General features: G+C 46.6%; 1 protein-coding gene across 1 annotated transcript in view; it reads right to left on the bottom strand.

Annotated features, from left to right (window-relative positions):
* The window catches only part of CTNNA1 (catenin alpha 1), a 364,979-nt gene that overhangs the window by 319,892 nt on the left and 26,917 nt on the right, over window positions 1-18,170 (bottom strand). The gene's annotated exons all lie outside the window — the stretch shown is intronic.

The raw sequence follows: 18,170 nt of genomic DNA, 5'->3' as shown, positions 1-18,170 counted from the left end.
CACCCATGTATAGTACCTACTGTATGGCAAAGCTGGGTGTGCTAGGAAGGGTCTCAGGCCTATGTTATCACCATTAATCAACAAGAAGTATGTGGTGCCTCAAAGAAGCAAGACAATGAAGGTCTACACTGGAGACTCACAAATCTAGATGAGGAAGACAGAAACATGCAGCAAAAGGTAGTCATAATCACCATGTGGTTGTAGTGAAAGGGGTTTGCAACTTAAAAGACCATCAAAGACTACACTGTAAAAGAAGAGGAAGGCTACAACTTGTGGAAACTGGCCTCAGACAGTGTGATGGAGGAAGACACTTCATGCAAATTAGAAAGACTCCCTGAGGCTGGGAAGGAGGATGATTTGTTGGGTAGGGAAGAGGTGGACCTGGGCCTTGCTCCCTGGCAGTCCCTGAGGAGGCAGCAAGACCTAAGAGAGGGCTGGCCACATGGAATATCTAGGAAAGACCCTAGGCAGCAGGCTTCATGGCCTTACAAAATATTCCTGTGAGACGAGGGTAAATAGCAGGCAGTCAGTACCTGGATCTGGAGAGACGGCACAAATGGGGGCAGACATCTGACCTGGAGGTTAAGGTGCCTGCATCCTGTATCAGAGCGCCAGTTTCAAGTTCCAGCTCTGCTTTCAATTCCAGCTTACGTTTAATGCATAGGCAGCAGTAATGGCTCAAGTGATTGGGAAAGATGTGAACTAAGTTCCTAACTCCCAAGTCTGACACTTGCTCAGCCCTGACCTTTGCAGGCATTTGGAAAATGAACCAGCAGATGAGAACTCGAACTCTATTTTTCTGTCTTTCTCACTCTCTTGGTCTGTCTCTTCTTTTGCTTCTCAAGTAATTAAAAAAAAAGAGAGAGAGAGAGAGATGGTACAAATGGTAGGACAGCAGATATCTCAGCAATAACAGCAACTCAAAGCTCTCTCTAATCTCATGCAATGTATAAGTCCCTGTAGCCACAATCCAAACCTGCAGATGAGAAATAAATGAGGTGGCAGCCAGTGTTGTGGCATAACGGGTTAAGCATCGCCTGTGATGACATCCCTTATGGGGCCGGTTTGAGTTCTGGCTTCTCCACTTCCAATCCAGCTCCTTGCTAATGCACCTGGGAAAGTATCAGAAGATGGCCCAAGTACTTAGACTCCTGCACCCATGTGGGATAGCCTTATAAAGCTGCTGGCTTCAGCCTGACGCAGCCCTAGCCAATGCAGCCATTTGGAGCATGAACCAATGGATGGAAGATCTCTCTCTCCATCTCCCTATGTAATTCTTACTTTCAAATAAATAAATAAAAATCTTTTTTTAAAAAAAGAAAAGAAAGAAATGAGGTGAAATTTTTCATCAGTCAGATGGGATCAGAGCATATAATGGGAGTTTACCTTTATTCAAGAATATAAATAAATGTGATACTTCCTACACATAAGAATTTAAAAATGAAAGTCATACCTGCTACAACTGCTACGGTTCAAGTGTGAAATGATGAGACCTAGATTAAAATGACTACAATGAAGACAAAGATATAAAACCCCTAGAGATATAGAAATAAAGAATAGCACTTGGGCCAGGTCCGTGGCTCACTTGGCTAATCCTCTGCCTGTGGCACTGGCACACCGGGTTCTAGTCCTGGTTGGGGTGCCAGGCACTAGTCCCGGTTGCTCCTCTTCCAGTCCAGCTCTCTGCTGTGGCCCGGGAGGGCAGTGGAGGATGGCCCAAGTGCCTGGGTCCCTGCACCCGCATGGGAGACCAGGAGGAAGCACCCGGCTCCTGGCTTCAGATCGGTACAGTGCCGGCCACGGCAGCCATTAGGGGAGTGAACCAATGGAAGTAAGACCTTTCTGTCTCTCTCTCTCACTGTCTATAACTCTACCTGTCAAAAAAAAAAAAAAAAAAAAAGAATAGCACTTGATCTACCTACAATCTACAGAAAACCTGAGGACACACTGTGAATGCAAGAAATTTCTCTGTCTCTGTTGCTCTCTATCCATAGGCATAGAGACCAAGTAAATGCTTTTTTTTTTTTTTAATTTATTTTACTTACAAGTCACAGTTAGAGAGAGGACAAGCAGAGAGGGAGAGGGAGAGGGAGAGGGAGAGGGAGAGGGAGAGGGAGAGGGAGAGGGAGAGGGAGAGGGAGAGGGAGAGGGAGAGGGAGAGTCTTCCACCTACTGGTTCATTCTCCAGATGGCCGCAACAGCCAGAGCTGCGCCAATCCGAAGCCAGGAGCCAGGAGCTTCTTCTGGGTTTCCCACATGGGTACAGGGGCTCAAGGACTTGGACCATCTTCTACTGCTTTCCTAAGCCATAGCAGAGAGCTGGATCAGAAGTGGAGCAGCCGGGTCTCGAACTGGTGCCAATATGGGATACCAGCATTGCAGGCGGTGGCTTTACCCACTATGCCACAGCACTGGTCTCCAAGTAAAAGCTTTATGAGTGACTGTTAGCATCTCTAAGTTATGGAAAAATGCAACTAAAAAAGCTTTTTATCCTCCTAAGAATATGTGTTAGAGCTCAGGTGGACAAGGAGAAAAAGAGAGATTTACTCTCCTTGTTTCCACTTTGTTATCAGATACAGTGGGTACAGTAGAGTACTAATAACACTAAAGTTACTAAAACTCTGTTCATGTCCTTGAGATGCTCACTATATCTAGTGGGAGGGATGGACAGGTCAACAAATAATTTAAGTCCTGTGATGTGTCATGACAAAGCTGTGGATAAGCACCCAAGAAGTACAGAGGATCAAGTGACAATACCTGCCTCTGAAAGCCAGAGAAAATTTTACAGAGAAGGTGAGATTTATGTGGTTTTGAAAGGATGACTAGCATTTCAACATTTGGATAAGAAAGAGAATTCTAGACAGTGGGAACAGAATGCACAAGGTGGGAAATCATAAAAAAAAGTGGTACTTGCAATGGGGAGAGGTTAGGAGAAGTAAACAAGTTGGTAGGAAACAAGCTTCCTAGTATTTTCACATGATGAATTTGACTACAAAGATCACACAAATGATTTTGCAAATTCAAAAGCAGTTATTTCTAAGCCTTAGAGTAGGAGTTACAGGGTAAGTGGGATCACTGCAATAGATTATATTAATCTGTTTGTGTTGTAACAAATACCAGAGGCTGGATACTTTTTTTTTTTTTTTTTGACAGGCAGAGTTAGACAGTGAGAGAGAGAGACAGAAAGGTCTTCCTCTTCCATTGGTTCACCCCCTCAAATGGCCGCCATGGCCAGCGCACTGTGCTGATCTGAAGCCAGGAGCCAGGTGCTTCCTCCTGGTCTCCCATGGGGTGCAGGGCCCAAGCACTTGGGCCATCCTCTACTACCTTCCCGGGCCACAGCAGAGAGCTGGACTGGAAGAGGAGTACCTGGGACAGAATCTGGCGCCCCAACCAGGACTAGAACCCAGTGTGCCGGCACCACAGGCGGAGGATTAGCCTAGTGAGCTGTGGCGCTGGCCCAGAGGCTGGATACTTTATAAAGAGGTGATATGGGTCAGTTTTGAAGCTCTGAGAGCAGAATGGCAGCATCTTTTGGGCTCTTCCAGCTACATCCACAAAGAAGCAGAAAAGGAATTGGCCATGGGCAGTCCAGGAAAAGTGAGTGGGGTGGCCTCAATTTATAACAATCCACTCTTGTTATATATTCACTCCATAAGACCAGCATTAATCCCTTTTGAGGACAGTGATTTCAAGACCTAACCACCTTCTGCTACATCTCACCTCTTCAACCACCTCAAGACCACTGCACTGGAAATCAAGCTTCCAGCACAGGAACCTTTGTGCACAAAACACATCCAAATCATAGCAAAGATGAAACTCAGTTGCACTCAGTGAAAACAATATTCTGTCTGCCTGGAATTGGTTCCTACAACCGTTTTCCCTCCCTTTATTTATTTTTACTTCATTTGAAAGGCAGAGAGAGAAACATATCTACTGGTTCACTCTCTAAATGCCTGCAATAGCCAGGGATGGGCCAGGACAAAGCCAAGAGCCCAGAACTCTAGTTCCACCACAGATCTACCACATGGGTGGCAGAAACCCAAGTACTTGAGTCATTACCTGCTGCCTCCAAGGGTGTGGAGGAAGCTGGATTGGAAATACAGGAGCTGGGGCTCAAAGCAGGCACTCTGATAGGGAATCTGGCTGTTGCAAACATAACTTAACCATTGCACCATGCCAGCCCCATGTCCTTACAATTTTTAAAAAATATTGGCTGGCACCACAGCTCAATAGGTTAATCCTCCGCCTGCAGCGCCGGCACATTGGATTCTAGTCCGATCGGGGTGCCGGAGTCTGTCCCGGTTGCCCCTCTTCCAGTCTAGCTCTCTGCTGTGGCCCGGGAGTGCAGTGGAGGATGGCCCAAGTCCTTGGGCCCTGCACCCGCATGAGAGACCAGGAGAAGCACCTGGCTCCTGCCTTCGGATCAGTGCGGTGCGCCAGCCACAGCGGCCATTGGAGGGTGAACCAACGGCAAAGGAAGACCTTTCTCTCCGTCTCTCTCTCTCACTGTCCACTCTGCCTGTCAAAAAAAAAAAAAAAAAAAAATGTATTTATTTGAAAGGCAGAGTAACAGAAAGAGAGGGAGAGACAGAGAGAGATCTTCCATTTGCTGGTTCACTCACTAAAATGGCCTCAACAGCCAGAGCTGGGCCAGTCCAAAGCCAGGAGCCAGGAGCTTCTTTCAGGCATCCCATGCAGGTGTAGGGGCCCAAGGATTTGGTTCATCTTCCTCTGCTTTCCCAGTGCATTAGTAGGGAGCTGGACTGGAAGTGGAGCAGCAAGACTCAAATCAGCATCCATATGGGATGCTGGCACTGCAGGCATGGCTTTACCCACTATGCCTGTCCCTACAATCTTTAACCAAGGGCAAGCTACCCAGATTATGAACACTGATATCCACATAATTGCCATAGAAGGAGTTCCAAGGTACACCAAAGAGAAGTCCCATGTAATCTGCTACTATATGGCTCGGTGCTAGACCACACAAAGACATACTGACACATACTTACCTTTGGAAAACCTGATAGCCTCAGGCAAAATCGTTTTTCTCTGGTTTTTTTTTTTTTTTTTTTTTTTTTTTTTTTTTTTTTATTGACGGCTTTTCACCAAAACCACTGACAGGTTTTTATTGCTCAGTAATAGCCAACCTCATAGATTTCTTCATCTACCAAGTGAGCAACTTTCAGCAAAAGCTCTTCAGTTTAATGTATATGTCCCAGGAACCTGGACAAAGCCTGGGAACTCGGAGGGTACATTATACCATAGAGATTCAAGCTCACTGACTGGGGATCACATCTCTGTAGGCCCCATTCTTTCCTTGCCTTTGACCACAAAGGACAAGCAGTGTGGAACAGGACTAAACCTGCCTACTAAGATAACTGTTTCTTTAATTCATGGTGACATCAGGTAAAATATAAAACAAGACGATAACTCCCAAATCTCCAGGGGGTGTCTCAAGATTCAGTGAAATGTCTAAATTTCATTTTCAGCACATTAAATATCTGGATAGCAAATGTACAGATTATATATTTTGTGTTGTATTTCTGATTAGAATTCAGGGATCAAGGAAAGACAGACATCACTGATAGATTCTTTAAAGGTAAAAAGGAGGGTCTTACAGAACTGACTTCAACTAAAAAATGAAAGGTCATTTGGTATTTAATCTTTAAATAAAAAGTGCATTTGATTTTGAAAAACAATCATGGAGACTCACATTTTTGTGTTTAACAATCACCTTGAAATTGGTCTGCCTCAGAGGACAGGCTACCTTAGCATGAATGATTTACGACATTCATGAACCTGGCAACTACATCAGTTTTTCTAAACCTGGCACCCAACACCACCTGCATGTTAAGTGAAGATTTATGATTTATAAAACTCACCTCATTATGCAGAGGTACATGAATTGTCATCTATGTGTAGTCTATAACTCCCAAGATAGATAAGAAGGCAGCTATGTCACAGAATTTATAGCTTCTTCCTGCTAAAGCTGAAGTTTTGGAGAAAAACTAAAGAAATAACTGGCCCTGTGGAGAAAAATAGCTTTAGCTAACCATTACACCCCCAAATGATGAAATAGCAATAGCCTACCACTATATCCTACATGAACAAAGAGGCTAACAGCAAAAGTCACTTTAATCACAGCACTGAACTATGTCTATGCTTTGAACACTGCAGTAATAAGACAGAACCTAAGTGACTCCTTGGAAATATCAAGCACTCTGTCAGTTCAATTTTTCCCCCAGTTTGGTGTCTGAGGCTTCTTGCTGAGATTTCTCATCAAGTGGCCCAGCCAGACCCACAGATGTGGACTTCAGAGAAGGTAATTCAATAGCTTGTTGTGTCCAATGGCTTCCTGTGTACGCTCTCAAAGCGAAGAAAATCAAACGGTGATTCAGGTTCCCATCTGCAGCTTGTTTTAACAGATATTTTAGAAATGCAGCTGATCTTTCCCCATACCCTACACAAGAAAGTGGAAGCACAGAAGACTGCATGCAATAAACTTATGTACTTCAACAAAGAATAAGAGTATATACAAAGCCATTAAAAATGACAGTTATATGGGGGCCAGTGCTGTGGCATAGCAGGTAAAGCTTCCACCTGCAGTGCCGGCATTCCATATGGGCACCAGCTAGAGTCCTGGTTGCTCCACTTCCAATCCAGCTCTCTGCTATGGCCTGGGAAAGCAGCAGAAGACGGCCCAAATCCTTGGGACCCTGTACCTGCATAGGAGACCTGGAAGAAGCTCCTGGCTCCTAGCTTCAGATTGGCACAGCTCCAGCTGTTGAAGCCAACTGGGGAGTGAATCAGCAGATGGAAGACCTCTCTCTCTCTCTTAACTCTCTCTCTCTCCCTCTCCTTCTCCCTCCGTGTAACTCCGACTTTCAAATAAATAAATACATCTTTAAAAATCTTAAAAAAAAAAAAAGTCATGTAGATCGGGACAGATTGGCATGTAAAAAATCCTACACAAGATAATGCTAAGCTAAAACAGCAGTATACAAAATGACAGAAAAAAAAATGGTGTTTTTGAGCTTTGATATTTTCAATGTATACTTTCAAATAGTCCTATCCATTAGGAAATAGAAATATACACAAAAACATACACACAGCTGTCACTGCCTGGAATCCAATAAACACTCTGTTCCTCCCTTCCTTCTTTGCAGAACTCCCTGAACACTGTTAGGCCCTCTCTGGCCTTTGAAAGTACAGAACACCAGCACTCAAATAACTAAGTCCTTGGAAGAAAGGTTAAAATGTAAAAAGTAGGAGCAGCAAATTTAAGAAAAAGGAAGGGAAGGAGCCCATCTCCAAAGTTAATCATTAAATATGCCTTTTTGTTCCTTCCTGTTTGGTCATTTGATTTCTGAAACGAGTCTGGGATCTGCCTATTTGTCATCTGTGCTCTAGTAATGCCTATGTGCTGATTCCAATGTGGTTCTTCTAACTCGTAGAACCAATATTTCACTCACATAATGGTGCCTTAAAACAAGAGAACCAATTATTATGCACCAGGAAAAATGATGCCTCTCTGGCAACTGGGAAGATACCTGCGCGCCGAGGAGACGGAGCTGGACCCCAGGGAGGAGGTGCACCTGGGCTCAGGGACTAGGTAACCACTTTTCCTTAGGTGGTGGACACCTGACCACTCACACTCCACTGCTCTTCTCAAGGGCTATGGGTGCCTGTGTTCTATGTGCTGCCTTTCAACTTGAGAGTGACCTCCCCAGCTCAGGCCAGCCAGTCATGATATAATGGAATAAGAAGTGGGCCAGTACCATACACATGCATAAACACACACATCCCCACAAGCAGCGTGGTGCACAGCAGACTTCCTTCAGGAAAAAACTGCAGAGCATAGGCAGGGTGGCCTCACTCACAGCGCCACAGGTTGCCTCTGCACTGTGCCAGGCCTAGACAGAGTTCACTATCCTATGGAGGAGAGGCATTCCTGAGACGCTCAGCAGCTGTCAGCTCCCAGAGCCCCCTTTCACCTGAAGAAGTGGTCACAGGGCTCCTTTGAGGTAAACCAGATTGTTTCAGGTCATGGCACTTGGCTCTTTACTGAACCTTTCTTCTAGCCAGTAAATGCAGTCCCTGTGAGATGATGTGACTCAAGCCACACAAAGAAAGGAAGCAACGGTGCTGCAGGCAGTCCAGGGGATTCTGTGCCATAGGGCACAGGAAATACAATCTATTTATCTTTTTATATTTAAAATTTTTACTTGAAAGGTGGAGAAGGCCGGCGCCGCAGCTCACTAGGCTAATCCTCCGCCTAGCGGCGCCGGCACACCGGGTTCTAGTCCCGGTCGGGGCGCCGGATTCTGTCCCGGTTGCCCCTCTTCCAGGCCAGCCCTCTGCTGTGGTCAGGGAGTGCAGTGGAGGATGGCCCAGGTGCTTGGGCCCTGCACCCCATGGGAGACCAGGAAAAGCACCTGGCTCCTGGCTCCTGCCATCGGATCAGCGTGGTGCGCCGGCCGCGGCGGCCATTGGAGGGTGAACCAACGGCAAAGGAAGACCTTTCTCTCTGTCTCTCTCTCTCACTGTCCACTCTGCCTGTCAAAAAAAAAAAAAAAAAAAAGAAAGGTGGAGAGAGACAGAGTAATTTTCCATCTGCTGGTTCATTCCCCAAATGCCTACAACAGCCAGGGCTAGGTGAGGCTGACACCAGGAGCACATGTGGGTGTCCCACTTCGGTGGCAGGAACACATGTACTTCAGTTATCATTTGCTGCCTCCCAAGGTGGACATCAGCAGGAAGCTAGATGAGAAGTAAAGGAACCAGGACTCAGGGCCAGCACTGTGGCGCAGTAAGTTAATCTTCTGCCTGTGGCGCTGGCATCCATATGGGCACCGGTTCTAGTCCTGGTTGCTCCTCTTCCAGTCCAGCTCTCTGCTATGGCCTGGGAAAGCAGTAGAAGATGGCCCAAATGCTTGGGCCCCTGCACCCTCATGGGAGACTGGGAAGAAACACCTGGCTCTTGGCTTTGGATCGGTGCAGCTCTGGCCATTGTGGCCATTTGGGGAGTGAACCAACGGAAGGAGGACATTTTTCTCTATCTCTCCCTCTCACTGTCCGTAACTCTACCTTTCAAATAAATAAATAAAAATCTTTAAAAAAAAAAAAAAAAAAAAAGGAGCCAGGACTCAAACCAGGGACTCTAACATGGTATACAGGCATCCAAAATGGCCCATTCCCATTTATATTTATCTTTCCTGTTTTTACATATATTCAATTATGGTGCATGCCTGTAGTTCATAAATATTTGTACATAAATATATACACTTTTCCTTTTTTTAAAAAATATTTTCCTTTTAAAAAAATTCATGGGGCTGGCATTGTGGCTCAGCAGCTTGAGCCACCACCTGCAATGCCATATGGGTACTAGTTCAAGTCTGGCTTTTCCACTTCCAATCCAGCTTCCTGCTAATGCACCTAGGAGAGCAGTAGAAGATAGCCTGAGTACTTGGGCCCCTGCCACCCACATGGGAGTCTCAGATGGAGTTCCAGGCTCCTGTTCCAGTCATCAGGGAGTGAACCACTGTCTAGCAGATCTGTTTCTCCTTCTCTTTCTCCAACAATGCTTTTAAAATAGAAAAATCTTTTTTAAAAAAAGAAAATTTAAAAAAATTATTTGAGAGGGACACAAGGCTAGCAGCTGGGAACTTAATCCAGATCTTCCAAGTGGATGGCAGGAACCCAATTACTTGAACCATCAACACCGCCTCCAAGGTAATGCGTTAGCAGGAAGCTGGAGTTAGGAGCCAGAGCCAGAAATCAAACCCAGGCTCTCCGATATAGGAAACACAGGCATCTTAACCATTAGGTCAAATATTGTTATTTATTTATTTGAAACAAGGGAAGGAGAGAGAGAGATTGAAAAAAGAGAGAGAAAAAGGTGGAAAGAGGGAGATATCCCACACAGTAGTTCAATTCGAAAATGCCCACAACAGCTGACCTTGGGTCAGGCAGAAGCCAGGAGTCAGGAACTCAATCTGGGTCTCCCATATGGATGGCAGGAACCCAAGTACTTGAGACATCACCTGCTGCCTCCTATGGTGTACATCAACAGGAAGCTGGACTTGCAAACAGAGCCAGATTTTGAACCGAGGCACTCAGTATGGGATGTGGACATCCCAAGCAGTGTCTTAACCACCACCCCAAAATACCTGACCTCCCCTCAAGTATTCTTCTAATAAGGATATGTGGTCCTTCATACCCACTTCCCCATCAGATTTCCTGTGGAACTTGTTAAACTTCACCTACTTCAGACCTTTAGGACCTGAATGTCCAGGGGAGGGGAGTTTGGGAGCTTCTGATTCCTCCTGAAATGTGGGAATCACTGAAGTAGTAGAATTAGAGAAACAAAGAAGCAGAGCTAAGAAAAGAGCAGTCACAAGAAACAAGAAAACCAGAATTCTATTTCTGAGAGGAAGATGAGTTAACACGGCATTGTAGCTCCTGCCAGGGCCCAACCAGAGAGGAAGAGCCACCATCCCTGTCCTTCCAGAACTGTCTATGGATATTGAGATAATGCCTGTACTTCCCCAGTCTTCCATTACATCCTCATCACCTGGGGAACCTGGCCATTTCCTGTGCTGACAGATGGGGAACCTTAGAAATCTCTCTTGGTGGGGCCGGTGCTGTGGCATAGTGAGTTAATTGCTGTTTGTAGCATTAGCACCCCATTTGTGTGCTGGTTTGAGTCCCGGTTACTTCACTTTTTTTTTTTTTTTTTTTTTTTTGACAGGCAGAGTGGACAGTGAGAGAGAGAGACAGAGAGAAAGGTCTTCCTTTGCCGTTGGTTCACCCTCCAATGGCCACCGCGGCCAGTACGCTGCGGCCGGCACACCGCACTGATCCGAAGGCAGGAGCCAGGTACTTATCCTGGTCTCCCATGGGGTGCAGGGCCCAAGTACTTGGGCCATCCTCCACTGCACTCCCTGGCCACAGCAGAGGGCTGGCCTGGAAGAGGGGCAACCGGGACAGAATCCGGCGCCCCGACCGGGACTAGAACCCGGTGTGCTGGCGCCGCAAGGCGGAGGATTAGCCTAGTGAGCCGCTTATTTATTTGAAAGTTAGAGTTACACACAGAGAGAAGGAGAGGTAGAGAGAGAGAGAGAGAGGTCTTCATCCGATGGTTCATTCCCCAACTGGCCGCAACAGCTGGAGCTGAGCTGATCTGAGCTGATCCAATGCCAGGAACCAGGAGCTTCTTCCAGGTCTCCCACACGGGTGCAGGGACCCAAGCACTTGGGCCATCTTCTACTGCTTTCCCAGGCCACAGCAGAGAGCTGGACAGGAGTGGAGCAGCCAGGACTCGAACTGGCGCCCATATGGAATGCAGGCACTGCAGGTGGTGGCTTTACCCACTATGCCACAGTGCCGGCACAGCTCCACTTCTGAACTAGTTCCCTGTTGTTGCTCCTGGGAAAGCAATGGATGATGGCCCAACTGCTTGGGCCCCTGTACCTATGTGGGAGACCCAGAAGGAACTCCGGGCTTCTAGTTTTAGCCTGGCCTGGCACCAGCTGTTACAGCCATTTAGGGAGTGAATCAGCTCTCTCCCCCTCTCTCTGTAACTCAAGTAAATAAAATAAACAACAGAAATTTATACCTTACAGTTCTTGAGGCTAGAAGTCTGAAATCAAGGTGCCAACAAGGTAGGAGTCTTGTTAGGGCTCTTTTCATGGTGGTGAGATCAACTGTTCCTTGAGCAACTTCTTAGAAGGGAACTAATTCTTTCTTTCTTTCTCTTTCTTTCTCTCTCTCTCTTTCTTTCTTTTTGACAGGCAGAGTGGACAGTGAGAGAGAGACAGAGAGAAAGGTCTTCCTTTTGCCGTTGGTTCACCCTCCAATGGCCGCTGCGGCCTGCGCGCTGTGGCCGGTGCACCGTGATGATCGGATGGCAGGAGTCAGGTACTTATCCTGGTCTCCCATGGGGTGCAGGGCCCAAGCACCTGGGCCATCCTCCACTGCACTCCCGGGCCACAGCAGAGAGCTGGCCTGGAAGAGGAGCAACCGGGACAGAATCCGGTGCCCCAACCGGGACTAGAACCTGGTGTGCTGGTGCCGCAAGGTGGAGGATTAGCCTAGTGAGCCATGGCGCCAGCCTGAAGGGAACTAATTCTATCCAGAAGGCCCATTCTCATGACCTAATTAACCCCAGGGTCACCCCTCTGAAAACCATCACACTGGGGATTAGGGACCCTAGCATAAACCAACAGAGATAGCACAGGCAATTCAAGCCAATTAGGACGACAGTTCTGGCAGAGCAAGTTAAACTGACATTGTGATGTCAGCATCCCATACCAAAAGTGTAGGATCAAGTTCCAGCTATTGCACTTCTGATTCATGTTCCTGCTAATGCACCTGGGAAGGCAGTGAAAGATGGACTAAGGATCTGGGACTCTGGTCCCATGTGGGAGACCAAGATGGAGTGGAGTGCCTGGCTCCTGGCTTCTGCATGGTCCAGACCTGGCTATTGTAGCCATCTGGGGAGTGAATCAATGAATGCAAGATCTGTCTCCCACTCTCCATCACTTCGCCTTTCTAACAGATAAGCAAACAAATCTTAGGGAAAAAAAAGGTGACATAATCTCACTAATAATGTGCCTTAAAGAGTGAGGATGAGGCCAGCGCAGCGGCTCAATAGGCTAATCCTCCGCCTGCGGCACCGGCACAGGTTCTAGTCCCAGTCGGGGCACCAGATTCTGTCCCGGTTGCCCCTCTTCCAGGCCAGCTCTCTGCTGTGGCCTGGGAGTGCAGTGGAGGATGGCCCACGTGCTTGGGCTCTGCACCTGCATGGGAGACCAGGCTCCTGCCTTCGGATCAGCACGGTGCGCCGGCCGCGGTGGCCATTGGAGGGTGAACCAACGGCAAAGGAAGCCCTTTCTCTCTGTCTCTCTTTCTCTCACCATCCACTCTGCCTGTCAAAAAAAAAAAAAAAAAAAAAAAAAAAAAAAAAAGGAGTGAAGATGAGATAGGAAGAAGAGATAAGAACCAGAGTTGTCTGAAAACATATGAAAAATGTCCTGTACTGATTGAATATTTAATCAGGAATCATGTGGTTGATTTCTAAAAAAAACACAGCAAGTCAACAAGGAGGCTCTAAATCACATACCCACACTGTCTGTGTGACCTTGGACAATTCACTGATTCTATTCTTTAAATGATATCTAAGATCCTGTTCATGTTCCTAGAATCAAAATTCAAGCTCAATTCCTAAACTGGAGTTCTTTTCACTATAACCATGATGGTCAAGAATAAAGTAAAACTCTAGTCCTTTAAACTAAAAAAATTATTTTCTTATTTCTTTGAAAGACAGTGTTACATAGAGAAGTGAGAGACACAGACCTTCCATCTGCTGGTTCACTCCCCAAATGGCTGCAATGGCCAGGGCTGGGCCAGGCCAACTTTAGAAGCCTGGAACTCCACCCAGGTCTACCACATGGGCATCAGGGACTCAAGCACTTGGGCCTGGATCGGAAGTGGAGCAGCTGGACTCGAACCAGAGCTTACGTGGGATGTGAGCATTACAGGTGGCGACATAACCCACTGTGCCACAAGTTCAGCCCTTAAACTAAAACCTTTAGAGAGGATTCCTATGTTCTTAAAAACTAAATTTTAATTTTTGTTTATTTTTTGTTTTATCTGAATAGCAGAGAGACAGAAACAGAGATTGATCTTCCATCCACTGGTTCACTCCCCAAATGCCTGCAACAGCAGAGACTGGGTCAAGCCAAAGCCAGGACTTCAGAACTCAACCAAAGTCTCCAACGCATGTGGCAGGACTCAAGATCATCATCTGCAGCCTCCCAGGATGTGCATTAGCCAGAAGGTGAAATCAGAAGTGGTGCCAGGACATGAACCCATGCTCCATAATGTGATACATTCCAAGTGGTGTCTTAGCCACTGTGCTACATGCCTGCCTCCAAGTAACAAAATTTAAATGGATCTTCATGAAGAGCAAATCTCTGGGTTTTGTCATTCCTATCCCCTTCCCAAATAGCAACTTCCTGCAGAAGTCCTTGACCTATTCAACAGCTAACTGTTCTCCAAACCTGAAAGAAAATCCAGTTAGATTCACTGACTGCTTTTTCCTGTGTAATAAGACTACATTATAACTGGAATGTAAATGTCCTATCTAATCAAAGTGACAGCTTTTTTGATTTACTGCTTCCTTTTCTTTCAGGGCCATCCTATTATTTTTCTCCTATCAAAAGAGGGCAGTTTGGTGGGTTACTGGGCACTCAGCAGAGAATGAAACCTGCTAATTGTCACTTCTCCTAAGGACAAAGACATCACCTGACATGCTTCCTATGCTTGACTGGAACAAGCTCTGTTGAACCAGGCTTGAGTGGTGCGACACCGTGTAATGCACACCAATATAGTGCAACTCATGCCAAAACAGAAAAGTGGGACCTGCCTCCTGAAATCTGCTGCAGGTACATGAAAGATTCCAAGAGAAAAAAAGTGATAAATCCCTGCAGTATGCCACAGTTTTATTTCCTGAAGATGGAAGGTACCACATCTTGACAGTCATCTTTGGGGAGATGGAATAAAATATTTGCTGAGTCACCACTTTATAAAAAGACTTTGCTTTTAAGATATCAACTTGATCTTATGAACTAGATTAGAGATCAAACTTTCATGGTTGTCCTAGAACCTAAACTACATTTACAAAATGTTTAAGAAGGAGCCGGCACTCTGGCATATAGCAGGTTAAAGCCCCGGCCTGCAGTGCCTACATCCCCACATGAGGGTCAGTTTGAGTCCCAGCTGTTCCACTTCCGATCCAGCTCCCACTAATGTGCCTGGGAAAGCAATGGAGGATGGCCCAAGTGCTTGGGCCCCAGCATCCACGTGGGAGACCCTGAAGAAGCTCCTGGCTTCAGATAGGCTCAGCTCTGGCCATTGCGGACACTTGGGGAGGGAACCAGCGGATGGAAGAACTCTGTCTCTACTTCTCTCTCTCATTTCAAATAAGTAAAATAAATCTTAAAAAAAAGTTTAGGCCGGCACCACAGCTCAATAGGCTAATCCTCCGCCTAGCGGCGCCGGCACACCGGGTTCTAGTCCCGGTCAGGGCGCCGGATTCTGTCCCGGTTGCCCCTCTTCCAGGCCAGCCCTCTGCTGTGGCCAGGGAGTGCAGTGGAGGATGGCCCAGGTGCTTGGGCCCTGCACCCCATGGGAGACCAGGAAAAGCACCTGGCTCCTGGCTCCTGCCATCGGATCAGCGTGGTGCGCCGGCCGCAGCGCGCCGGCCACGGCGGCCATTGGAGGGTGAACCAACGGCAAAGGAAGACCTTTCTCTCTGTCTCTCTCTCTCACTGTCCACTCTGCCTGTTAAAAAGAAAAAAAAAAATAACTAAAAAAAAAAAAAAGTTTAAATATTTCCAACTTTTTTTTTAAAGATTCATTTTATTTATTTGAAAGACAGAGATCCAAAGTCAGGAGCCAGAAGCTTCTTCCGGGGTCTCCCACGTGGATGCTGGGGCCCAAGCACTTGGGCCATCCTCCATTGCTTTCCCAGGCACATTAGCTGGGAGCTGGACCAGAAGTGCAACAGCTGGGACTCAAACTGACCCCTATATGGGATATTGGCTCTGCAGCCTGGGGCTTTAATCCACTGTGCACAGTGCCGGCCCCTCCAACTTTTTAATTCCAGTGCTTAAAATAGCTGCTGTTTTTACTGTTTTTATAGTTATTATATAGGCTAGTATTCTGAGACTCATCTACTATATAAATAAATGCAGAGGTAAAACATCAGACCCAGTGTGGTTACAAGGTGGCAGAACCTAACAGTTACTGGTGTAGGTTCTAGAATCAGACAATCTGACTTCAAATTCTGGCTTTACCATTCAATTGCTATGTGACCCCATGTAACACACTTAACTACTCTAAGCCTCAGTTTCTACATCTATAAAATAGGAATAGCAAGTTACCTACTTGAGACCATGCCATTAGACAATGTACAGAAAGCATTTAGGATAGTAGGTGGCAGCCGGCGCCGTGGCTCAATAGGCTAATCCTCCACCTTGCGGCGCCGGCACCCCGGGTTCTAGTCCCGGTTGGGGCGCCGGATTCTGTCCCGGTTGCCCCTCTTCCAGGCCAGCTCTCTGCTATGGCCAGGGAGTGCAGTGGAGGATGGCCCAGGTGCTTGGGCCCTGCACCCCATGGGAGACCAGGAAAAGCACCTGGATCCTGGCTCCTGCCATCGGATCAGCGCGGTGCGCCGGCTGCAGCGGCGGCCATTGGAGGGTGAACCAACGGCAAAGGAAGACCTTTCTCTCTCTGTCTCTCTCTCTCACTGTCCACTCTGCCTGTCAAAAATAAAAAAATAAAAAAAAAAAAAAAGGATAGTAGGTGGCACTTGGACAAACACTCAACAACCATTATTAGCTATTCCTATTCTAATGACAATTCATAATAATGACTAAGCATCAAATACTAAAAGGTAGCTACCTATTCTCAAATGTGTTAAAATAATCATGCTTGTTCAGAAGAACATTAAAAAATATAGTATGCACACGTAGTGGCCAGCCACCTGTTGTCTGGTAAATCTTTATCTACATGCAAATTACATACCAGCTCCTTCCACTTCCCAGAGTAACAATGAGATGACAACAAAGAAATCAAATACAGTATGTGCTGCCTGATGATGAGTTGCACCACTCTGCTGCGGATCTAGCTATCCATTGATTTTCATTTGAACCCCTCCTTGGATTCAGGCTCATTTCTGCAAGCCTTCAGCTCTGCTCATCTGCAAAGCAGCCCAGAAGCCCGTCCTTCACGCTGGCATGTATTATAAAGCCCTCATTCTCAGGCTCCTGCTTCGAATATCCAGGGTTACCACATCCCCCTCGTGGTCATGGGGAATATACACCAGGCGCCTGGGGAAACTGCCAAGATGCCAATCAAATACGTACCCACTTAATCATGGGCTCAGACACCCTTCAGCTAACACCGTTTGATTCCTGGATTCTTCTGATTAACACATAGTGGCTTTTCAATGTACGAGCAAAAAGAAGAAAAGGAAACTCTTAAAACAGACAGAGAAGAGAGAAGTGAAAGTGAGTTTTCACCTGCCCTCCTCTCTCCTAAGGTGAAGATGGGCTCAATTTCTATTTTGCTTCAATGTTTAGTATTATTTATTTGCCCTATGTTTTTTGCACCATATTGTTCTAGAACATAAATTCGTAGAAATAGGGGTTTACGTGCCTCTAATTTTGATAACCGGGGGAAAGAAAGCCTACCTCAGGGAATGAAAAAGCAAGAGAAATCAGGATGTTAAATAGCTAACACTTAAGGAAAAGGGTGTAGGAGGCTTTTCTAAACTTTTAAAATCTGCATAATCTGTAATCGATGTATGTCTGACTTTTCTGTTTCTCACTCCCACTGCATCCCCCTCAGAATATACTCTTCTGTTAGCTTCTTTTCCTCCCCAATTTTTCCCAATTTCTTCCCAACTGCTCACACAGTGATCACTTACTGATTTTCCTGAAGGAAGTGGTAGGGGCCTGAAGCACTTTTCAAGGACAAATTACGTCATCTCCAAATCAAGTGCAATCTCACTGCCATCTCATCAGTGGCTTCAAGTTTTTGCTTTCACTGTGTTCTCAACCCTGGAGCAAAGCCTGACATGACAGGTGTTCCAGTTTTTTCTTAAAAATCCTAGCTGGTCACAGAACAGGGTGGTAACTAAAATCTGGCAACCAGCACAAGGTTTCAAATGTGCCGAATGTGCCTCAGTCAGGCCCTGCACAGCAGGGCGGGGACGATCCTGAGCTGGGATAAGAATTTTTCCCTTGAGGGCTTCCACGACAATTAGCCTAAGGCGACTCAATGCTGTAAGGGAACGAAACAATGCTTTAGTAGATGGAAACCTGAAGCTGTGATAAAAGCGCAGCCCGGACTTAGTTTCAGATCTGCTTATCCCGGTGTTCTTTCACGTTGTGGACAAACAGCGAGACCGGGTAACCAACATTCCGTCGTCTGCAGTTTTAAAGTCCCAGGGCAAGATGGCGCCCTGCTCGCGGAGCGGAGGCGAGGAACACGTCCGCGCGCGTGGAGCGTGCACGCGCCCGGACTCGCCCCGGGCTCCTCTCAGGCCAGACTCGCGAGCATTGGGACATCCAATGAGCGCTGTAAGGAGCCTAAACCTT

Source organism: Oryctolagus cuniculus, chromosome 6 (genome assembly GCF_964237555.1).
Source record: "Oryctolagus cuniculus chromosome 6, mOryCun1.1, whole genome shotgun sequence".
In the NCBI taxonomy this organism is placed as follows: Eukaryota; Metazoa; Chordata; class Mammalia; order Lagomorpha; family Leporidae; genus Oryctolagus; species Oryctolagus cuniculus.
This window is presented reverse-complemented; position numbering and strand designations above follow the sequence as displayed.